General features: G+C 38.2%; 1 pseudogene; it reads right to left on the bottom strand.

The window, feature by feature from the left end:
- Window positions 1-1,956: 1,956 nt before the first annotated feature.
- Window positions 1,957-3,656, bottom strand: LOC102741536 (keratin, type II cytoskeletal 8 pseudogene; annotated as a pseudogene).
- Window positions 3,657-11,184: the final 7,528 nt, after the last annotated feature.

Here is an 11,184-nt window from a genome sequence, read left to right as displayed (position 1 = left end):
CAAGTCACTCCTCCCATCCTTACAAGAGAAAAGCTGAACAAACTGAAAATCAAAGAAGCCCATCAAAAACCTTGGTTTGCAGGAATACCACCCCATGAATAATGGAAGACAGGCAATCAGGAAAACCATCAATGACATCTGCTTTCTTGAAGCAGAAACTGCTGGAGCCATAAACTGGCAAGAATGCTTAAATGGTAATTCTGATAGATTGTTAGAGGCTGAATGTGGATGAATGTGAAAGGAAGAAAAACTGAGGGCCATAGACTTAGGAGGGCCCTCACACTTCTGAGTTTAACCTTCAAGAATTCTATCAGTTTCTCTATTAAAGAGCCAAGAAAAATCCTTTCATGTCTCTGGTAGAAGTAGGGGAACGTAACCATTCTGATATACACCCAGAGCATTCTCCATAAGAAAGAAAGGCCAGCTCTCCAGGGGAAAGACCTTTCTGGAGCCTTTTTCCACCTGAAGGGATGGCATTTCTCCCACTGCAGCCCCCTCTAGCCTTCTAGTTTCACCAAAGAAAAGGTGGGAGAGCTTTACAAGAAGAAACACTTGTGAAGATCATAGACCAAAGGCATAAACCTACTGAACAACTAATATTTAATCAGAAAATTATAGAAAGTTCTGTCTCCCCTACACATTACAATGACACCAATAGGACTGTAGTATACTAACTGTGGATTACTACTGAAAGAGTTACAAAACAGAGTATCTCTCTGAGAAGGAGTACTTCTAGAACCCCAACTCAAGAAGAAAAAACAAGGACACTGTAAGAATTTGATGCCTTCAGTATCTAGAGCTACACAAAACAAACAGTGTAATTCTTGGAAAAATTAACAAATTCTCACACTAAAGACCTCTTTATCTCAATTCTTCTCACCCAATGCATCCCTTCTGATTTTTAACAACAACAACAAAAAGTACCAGACATGCTGAAAAGAGAGAAGGAAAAACAGAGTCTGAAGAGACAAAGCAAGCATCAGAATCAGACTCAGGTATGACACAGATTTCAGAATTATCAGGGAATTTAAAATGACTATAATTAATATGCTAAGGGTTCTAATGAAAAAAAGCAGACATTCAAGAAATGATGAGTAATATAAGTAGAGAGATGAAAATTTCTGAAAAAGAATCAAAAAGCAGTGCTATGTATTAAAAACTCTGTAACACACATGAAGAATGTCTTTGCTGGGCTCATCAATTGAGTAGACATGGACAAGGAAAGAATTAGTGAGCCTGAAGATAGAGCAATAGAAATTTCTCAAGTTGAAATGTAAAGGAAAAAAGGAAAAAAACACTGGAACATCCAAAAATTTCAAAGGAAATAACTGAAATACCAGAAGAAGAAGAAAATAAAAATAGAAAAGAAATATTTGAAGTAATAGCATCTGAGGAATTTCTAAAATGATAGTCACTAAGTCATAGATCCAGGAAGTTCAGAAAATGCCAAATAGAATAAATACCAAAACACCACACCTAGGAGTATTTTATTCAAAGGACAGAAAAATAAAGACAAAGGAATATATTTTTAAAAGCAAGAATTAGGATACCTTATCTATAGAAGGAAAAAAATGTGCAAACAAGAAGAGAGTAGCATGAGATATTTAAAATGTTAAAAGAAAAAAATCCCCAGAATCCTATATCTAGTGAAATTACCCTTAAATATGAAGGCAAAGTAAAGCCTTTTGCAGACCCCACCTTAAAAAAACAAAAACAAAAACAACAACAGAATTTATCTCCAGTAGACTGGTCCTCCAAGAAATGTTTAAAGGAAATCTTCAGGGAGAAAGGAAATATTTTAGGTCTACCTGAAAGAAAGGAAGATCTACATAAAACAAAGGAAGAGCATCAGATAAGGAATAAATAGAGGCAAAATAAAATTTAGTCCTTTCCATACTCTTGGTTTTCTTTCTTTTTTTTTTTTTTTTGGCAGAGTCGGCTGAGGCTTTATTTGGGAAAAGACACTTGAATCGGCTTTTAGTTGGGGGCATGGACAAGAGGGGGTACCCAGGGCAGAAGACTCCCCCCAAGGATAGGCTGAGGACTGGGGCTGAGTCTTAGGTGGCTCTCCCGTTCCCGACACTCCTCGGCACAGCTCCTTTCCCCCCAAAGGCTCTATGGCAGCCACAAGAGTAGGGAGGCTGGGAGGGACCACCATGGTTGTTCACTTGGATAGGACATCAGACGACTCCGACACCAGCTTCCCGTCACGGGTCTCGATCTTCTTCACGACCACAGCCTTGGAAGAGCCGCTGCGGCTGAAGGAACCAGCAGGGCCAAAGCTGGACTGGAAGGAGCTCAGGCCATATTTGAGGCCGGGGCTTGTGAGGCCTCCATAGGCCGAGCTCAGGCCACCTGAGCAGCCACTCGTGGTCTTAGTATGGATACTCATGTTCTGCATCCCAGACTCCAGCCGGCTCTCCTCGCCGTCCAGCAGCTTGCGGTAGGTGGCAATCTCGATGTCCAGGGCCAGCTTGACGTTCATGAGCTCCTGGTACTCGCGCAGCCACCGGGCCATGTTCTGCTTGGCTCGCTGCAGGGCGGCCTCCAGCTCAGCCACCTTGGCATTGACGTCCTTAATGGCCAACTCCCCGCGCTGCTCAGCATCAGCAATCGCCGCCTCCAGGGCAGCCCTCTGGTTTTTGAGGGCCTCGATCTCAGCCTGGAGTCGGCTGATGCTCCGGTTCATCTCAGAAATCTCCATCTTCGTGCGACGGAGGTCATCCCCGTGCTTCCCAGCCAGTGTCTGCAGCTCCTCGTACTTGATCTGGTACATGGTCTCGGCCTCAGCCCGGCTGCGATTGGCGATGTCCTCGTACTGGGCCTTGACCTCCGTGATGATGCTGTCCAGGTCCAGGAAGCAGCTGTTGTCCATGGACAGCACCACCGACGTGTCCGAGATCTGGGACTGCAGCTCACGGATCTCCTCTTCATACAGCTGCCTTAAGAAGCTGATCTCGTCGGTCAGCCCTTCCAGGCGGGACTCCAGCTCTACCTTGCTCACATCCTTCTTGATGAGGACAAATTTATTCTCCATGTCTGCACGCTCTTTGATCTCCTCCTCATATTTATTCTTGAAGTCCTCCACCAGCCCCTGCATGTTGCCAAGCTCCACCTCCAGCTTCAGCTTCTCCTGGCCCAGGGTGTCCAGCTGCCGCTGGAGGTTGCTGATGTAGCTCTCGAACATGTTGTCTGTGTTGCTCCGAGTGGTTTTCTGCTGCTGTAGGAGGCTCCACTTGGTCTCCAGAATTTTGTTCTGCTGCTCCAGGTGCCTCACCTTGTCAATGAAGGAGGCAAATTTGTTGTTGAGGGTCTTGATCTGCTCCTTCTCTTGGGTGCGCACAGCTTGGATGTTGGGGTCCACCTCCAGCTTAAGGGGGCTCAGCAGGCTCTGGTTCACTGAGACAGCCGTGATGCCCCCCAAGCCCCCAGTGCCACCACCGTGGCCCCCGACCACACTCATGCTGCTGCTCAGGCCACCCCGGAAGCTGCTGCTGCTGCCACCCACCCGGGAGAAGGCAGAGGAGCTGATGCGGGAGCCAGGCCCGCTCCTGTAGGAGCGGCTGCTGAAGGCCCGGGGGCCGGAGGTGGACATCTTGTAGGACTTCTGGGTCACCCTGATGGACATGTTGGAGGCCGGAGTGGAGGCTGGAGTGGAGGCGAGTAGGCTAAACCTGACAGAGGTTCCAGAAGGAGCCGAGAAGCTGCTTCTAGGTGGGACCCATACTCTTGGTTTTCTAAAAGATAACTGTTTGCTTAAAATAATAATAGTCACCATTTATTGGGTGATTATAGCCTATGAATAAATGAAATGAATGGCAGCAATATCATATGAGCCAGGAGGTAGGAATAGGGAACACTTTGTTATAAAATATCTGCACTACATAAGAAATGGCATCATGCATTTTAAAGTAGACTTAGGGTTAGTTTAAATTGTATATTGCAATCACTAAAATATTGGCAGAGAATTATAACTGACACACTAAGAGAGGATATAAAATGTAATAATATAAAGTGCTCAGTTAAAACCAGAAAATGTTGAAAAATAAGTCTCTGGTAATAAATAGAAACCAGTTACAGACATAGATAATATTAATTCAAATATATCAATAACTACTTTAAATATTTGTGATCCTAACACACCAATGAAAGATAAGATTGTCAGAGTGAATAAAAAAAATCACTCAACTATCTGTTTCCCACAAGAAATGCATTTCAAATATAAAGACATATAGATAGAACATAAAGGGATGGAGAAAGATATATTATGCTAACACCAATCAAAAGAAAGCAAGCGTAGCTAATTAATAAAGACAAAGACTTCAGAAACAAGAAAAAATACTAAGGGTAAAGAAGGACACTACATAATGATAAAGGAGTCAGTTCTCCAAAAAGACCTAAGAATCCTAAGTGTGTGTGCACTTAAACACTAGGCATCAAAATATGCAAAGCAAACTGATAGTACCAAAAGGACAAATAGGGAAAACCATCATTATAGTTGGAGATTTTAATACCTTCTATCAGTTATTAATAGATCAAGCAGGCTGAAAAACCAAGAGGTATATAGTTCATCTGAATAGCACCATCAATCAAATTGATATAATTCCAATTTATGGAATACTCCAACAACAGCAAAATATACATTCTTTTCAAGTTCACATAGAACATTCAGAAGACAGACCACATCTATGCCATAAAATACACTTAATAAACGTAAAAGAAAATAGATTATAGGGGCGCCCGGGTGGTACAGTCATTTAAGTATCCAACTCTTGGTTTCAGCTCAGGTCGTAATCTCAGGGTCATGAGATCGAGCCCCGTGCTGGGCTCCCGGCTCAGTGTGGAGTCTGCTTGAGTTTCTCTCTCCCTCTGCCCCTCCTGCTCGTGCTCTCTCTTTCTCTCAAATAAATAAATATTTTTTAAAAAGAAAATACATTATAAAAAGTACGATCTCATACCACAATGAAATTAAACTAGAAATCAATAATGGAAAACATAGTTGGATACTCAAGTATTTGAATATTAAACCATATACTTTTAAACAACAAATGGGTTAAACAAGTCTCAAAGGAAATTTATAATATTTGAACAAAATAAAAATACTTGAACTGAAAAAAATCCGTATACATTTGTGGGATGCAACAAAAGTAGTGCTTAGGGGGAGATTTATAGCATTAAGTGCATATATTACAAAAAAAATCTAAAACCTAAGCATATACCTTAAGAAACTAGAGGTGAAAAAGCAATTTAAGCCTTAAGCAAGTGGAAGAAAATAAATAATAAAAAACATTACAACAGAAATCAATAAAATTGGAAACAGGAAAATGATAAAGAAATTCAAAGAAACCAAATGTTGTTTTTTTGAAAAGATAAATAAAATCAATAAACTTCTAGCCAGGCTAATCAGGAACAAAACAAGACACAGACTTCTGATATAAGAAATAAAAGAGGGGTTAGCATTTTTGGCCTCATGTACATTAAAAAGGATAACGAAAGAATACTTAGGAAAAAAAAAAAGATGGTCACAATTTGATAATTTAGATGAAATGAACCAATTCCTTATAGACACAAACTACCAAAACTCACACAAGGAAAAATAGATAACAAGAAATTTATCTATCTAAAATAGAAAACAAAAAAAGAATCAATAATTAATAACCTAATAACCTTCCAAAAAAGAAATTACCTATCCCAGATGATGTCACCAGTAAATTCTAGCAAACTTTTAAGGAAGAAATGACGTTAATTCTTCACAATGTCTTACAAAAAATAGTAGCATAATGAACATTTTCTAACTCATTCTATGAAGCCAGCATTACTCTAATGTCAAAATCAGATAAAGAGATTACAAGAAAGAAAAGCGACAGACCGATATCTATAATTAACATAAATGTAAAAATCCTTAAGAAAATGTTAGCAAAATGAATCCAACAATGAATGTATTAAAAAATTATACACCATGACTAAATGGTCTGTGAAGCTGTTTCAACATTTAAAAATTAATCCCTTAATATAATCTACCACATCAACAGAGTAAAGAAGAAAAATCATATGATCATATTAATTGATGCAGAAAAAGCATTTGACAAAATCCACTACCCATTCATGGTAATAACTCTCAGCAAACTAGGAATAGAGGGGAAATTTCTCAATTTGATAAGAACATCTACAAAAAGCCTACAGGTAATATCATGGTTAATCAGAAAAAACTGGACACTTTTTCCCTGAGGTTGGGACTAAGGCAATATGTCTTTTCTCAACACATCTATTCAACATCATAATGAAAGTCTTAGCTAGTGCAATAAGACAAATAAAAACATGAAAGGTATACAGCTTGGAAAGGAAGAAATAAAACTATCTTTATTCATAGATAACATCACTGTTTATGTAAAAAATCCCCCCAAAGAAGAACAAAAAATTTCTGGAACTACTGAGTATAACAAAGTTGCAGGATGCAAGGTTAATATGCTAAAGTCAGTTGCTTTCTTATATGCCATAAATTAACAAATAGAAATTTAAATTTAACAAAACAGTATGGTTGTTAATAGCACCTCCCCAAAATGAAATACTCAGGTATATATATAACAAAATATATACAGGAACTATATGCAGAAAGCCACAAAACACTGATATAAAAAAACAAAGATCTAATAAATGGAGAGAGGAATTGGAAAATGAATTGGAAGACTCAATATTGTTAAAATGTAAATTCTCCCCAAGTTGATCTGTAGATTCAACACAATCTGATTTAAAACCTCAGCGAGAAGATAGCAGGAGGGGAAGAATGAAGGGGGGGAAATCGGAGGGGTAGATGAACCATGAGACACGATGGACTCTGAAAAACAAACTGAGGGTTCTAGAGGGGAGGGGGGTGGGAGGATGGGGTAGCCTGGTGATGGGTATTGAGGAGGGCACACTCTGCATGGAACACTGGGTGTTATGCACAAACAACGAATCATGGAACACTACATCTAAAGCTAATGATGTAATGTATGGGGATTAACATAAGAATAAAAAAATTAAAAAAATAAAAAAAAATAAAACCTCAGCGAGATATTTTTTAATTATTGACAAACTTAAATGGTAAGACAAAGAATGTAGAAAAGCCAATATAATATGGAGAAGAATGGAGTTGGAAGACTCACATTATGTGATTACAAGACTTACACTAAGGTTACATTAATCAAGACACCATAATGTTGGGTGAAAGAATAAATACATAGATCAGTGTATAAACAGCCTAGAATAGACCCATACAAACATAGTTAGCTGATCTTTGACAAAAGTGGATAGGCAATTCAATGGACAAAGGTAGTCTTTTCAATAAATTGTGCTAGAACAATTAGACACCCATATGCCAAAAAAAGAACCTAGATATATATTTTATATCTTACATAAACATGAACTTAAAATGGATCACAGGCCTACATGAGAAAAGCAAAACCTCTGACATTTCTAGAAGAAAACATAAGAGAAAATCTATATGACCTTGGGTTTGGTGCTGAGTTTTTAGATAGAATACTCAAAAGATGAGCCATCAAAGAAACAATTGATCAATTAGATTTTATCAAAATTGAAAACACATGCTCTGTAAAGAAAACTGTTAAGAGAATGAGAAGTCAAGCCACAGCCTGGAAGAAAATATTTGCAAAATGCATATCTGATAAAGGGTTTGTATCTAAAATATACAAACACTCAAAACTCAATAATAAGAATACAAGCAACTCTATTAAATAATGGGTAAAAAACATATTAGGGAGAGAATAGACAAATCTCCCATGCAAAGGAATTCTAATAATTTATGTAGATACTCTGCCTTCAAAGAGATGGGGAAAAAAACCCCAACTCCTTAAGTGTGAACTACATCTTGTGATTTCCTTCCAAAGAGCATAGTATGGAGATGAAAGGCATCTTCACAGTGGAGACAACTGACCAACTCTACCTCAGCCAGGTGGTCAAGGTTAACAAGAGTGATGTGTCATGTTGATGGTCTGTACTCTTGATATGATGTGATGAGAATGGCACTTTGCCTTGTGTTCTTCCTGCCTAAAACTCATAACCCCAATGAGAAAAACATCAGACAAATTCCAGTAGGGGGGATTCCTGCAATATTCCTAACCAGTACCCCTCCAAATTCCCAAGATCATCAAAAACAAGGAAAGTCTGAGAAACTGTCACAGCCATGAAGAGCCTTAGGAGATAAGACAACTAAATGTAATGTGGTATCCTGGATGGAATTATGGATTAGTAAAATCCATGGAATATCAATATTATAACTGATAATACTAATTATGGAAATCATGGAAATACTATATATGGAACATTAGTAAGATCGTGGAATAGTAAAATAACTCTAATTAAAAAATGAAGAAATCTGAATAAAGTATGGACTTAAATTAATAATATATCAATATTTGTTCATTAACATTGGGAAATAACCATACTAACATAAATGTTAATAAGAGAGGGAAATGTGTGTAGTATGTGGGAACTCTCTGAATGATCTAGTCAATTTTTCTGTAAATCTAAAGCTGTTCAAAAAATAAAGTCTATTACCTATAGAAAATTAACATAGATAAGCATCTGGCCTGAACAGAGAGCTTCTTCCCACCAGCACAAAATAAATTCCACAATGTCCACCTCTTCAAAACAGTACCACCAAAAGGGGGAAAAAAAAAATCCTTAGATGTTAGCAATTCCCCAAGAGAACCCTCCTACACTGTTGGTGGGAATGCAAGCTGGTGCAGCCACTCTGAAAAACAGTATGGAGGTTCCTCAAAAAGTTGAAAATAGAGCTACCCTATGACCCAGCAATTGCACTACTGGGTATTTACCCTAAAGATACAAATGTAGTGATCCGAAGGGGCACGTGCACCCCAATGTTTATAGCAGCAATGTCCACAATAGCCAAACTATTGAAAGAGCCTAGATGTCCATCAACAGATGAATGGATAAAGAAGATGTGGTATATATATATACAATAGAATATTATGCAGCCATCAAAAAAATGAAATCTTGCCAATTGCAATGACATGGATGGAACTAGAGGGTATTATGCTAAACAAAATAAGTCAATTGGAGAAAGACAATTATCATATGATCTCACTGATAAGAGAAATTTGAGAAACAAGACAGAGGATCATAGGGGAAGGGAGGGAAAATGAAACAAGACGAAATCAGAGGGGGAGACAAGCCATAAGAGACTCTTAATCTCAGGAAACAAGCAGGGTTGCTGGAGTGGAGGAAGGTGGGAGGGATGGGGTGGCTGGGTGATAGACATTGGGGAGGATATGTGCTATGGTGAGCGCTGTGAATTGTGTAAGACTGATGAATCACAGACCTGTACCCCTGAAAAAAATAATACATTATGTTAATAAAAAAAAAAGAAATTCCCACAAGAGTTTGATAGTTCATAATGCTAAATTTTTGCTCTATCTGCAAGGTATATTTTGAATGCATACAATTATTTTCTAATCTTTTCACCCTTTTGAAGTCAGTGGAACTTTATTCCAAATCCTTTTTGGTTTGTTTCATTTTCTGGAGGAAAAAAAAAAGGAACTGACTTCAAATCTAAGTTCTGCTACTTTTACTGGTTCTATGTATGGCCTTGGAAAATTGATTTAACCAACCACCAGCAAAATAATAATAATAATCCTTTCCTTGCAGTATTATCATTGTGACTGGGGAAAATAATCATCCTTTCTCTTCATCTAATTTCTAAGGACAATGAATTCCCTTTAACTAACAAGTTAAAGTTTGTGATAATGAATGAGAAGACAAAGCAAAACAAAACAGTAAAGCCAAAGAGGCTCCCCAGATACTCAGTGGAGTTCGGGAGGAGACCAGGGAGCAGCTGCTGTTTGGATGGTATTTTGTGAATAAAACCTCCCTTTGACAATTCATCAAAAGGCTATGTAAAATGTTTAATGGCTTTTTATTTATATTTAGATTCCTGATTGATGTTTCTTTGAATGAAATATGAAGCAGTTCGGCTTCTTATATATAATAAGCACTCAGAAAAGTATCACTTAAAGGAAAAAAAAAAAAAAACAAACCAGAACAGGGTCAAGTTGAAGAAGAGAGCTGGCAACACAGTGGGAGAAAAGTTACTGTTATCATGGCGAAAGCCACAATGATTAAGTTATTAATTAAAGGGTGCCTACTAGGAATAGAATTGATCTAGTAGGAGATAGCACAGCAGCTCTAGTTTCCAGGGCAGAAAAACTCTGGCTTTTTCCCTTCAATATCTAAGTTTATGGACATAATCCACCCTCAATGAATATAGGAGTTTTGTGAGGCTTTTTGGCATTGATCTAATATCTATAGTTTTATTTTTGTCATATATGTGCATTTTTTTCTGTTCATTCCTGTTTAGAGGCCCTCCTTTTACTGGACTTCAGGTTTCTATGTGGAGAGACATTAGTTACCATAATACTTCTGCCCTCTCTATAGGAGGAGGAGGAGTGATTTACTTGGTTAGTGAGTATAAGAGAGAGAATTGGATGGTTTTGGCTCCAGCATGTCTCTTTGGAAGATCCGTCTGACTACAAAGTAAGGACACGCTGCTCTGCTCTCAGCCACATAGAAGAGTAAGTGGTCCAATCTCGACATCTGTTAGAGGTGGTCTGGAAGTGTTTAAGCAGTGCCTGTGATCCTTCTGGGATGCAATAATAGGAAGTCATTTGTCAGTAGACAATCTAATGCATGCTCTCCAGTATCTCTTTATCTTATGTCTCCATTGATTTAGAATGTAGGAAATTGTTAAAAACGAGACAGGCCCAAAATAGAGTCACTTGCGCTAAGCCACATGTCACCAAACCAAGGCTTAATACTTAATGTAATTACAGTTTGGGCTCTCCCAGAAATAGAATCTTAAACCAGTCAATCAGGAATTACCTGATCAATACTGGTGAGGTAATCTGCCTGATAAAACTGCTATCCCCTAAAGGAAAGTGAACTTGCTACAACCAACCTGCTTTTTGCTAGTATAACTTCCTTTCCCCATTCCTGCTGCTTATAAAAGCTTTCATTTTGTGCAGATCCTTGGAGCTCCTTTCTATCTGCTAGATGGGATGTTGCCTGATTGTCATGAATCATTGAATAGAGCCAATAAAATATTTAAATTTATTCACTTGTGTTGTTTATTGTTTATTTTTATTTTTTTAAGATTTTATTTATTTATCT

The sequence above is a fragment of the Leptonychotes weddellii genome, chromosome X (genome assembly GCF_054177405.1).
Source record: "Leptonychotes weddellii isolate Sample4059 chromosome X, ASM5417740v2, whole genome shotgun sequence".
In the NCBI taxonomy this organism is placed as follows: domain Eukaryota; kingdom Metazoa; phylum Chordata; class Mammalia; order Carnivora; family Phocidae; genus Leptonychotes; species Leptonychotes weddellii.
Note: the sequence above shows the minus strand (reverse complement) of the source record. Positions and strands in the feature narration are given on the sequence as shown.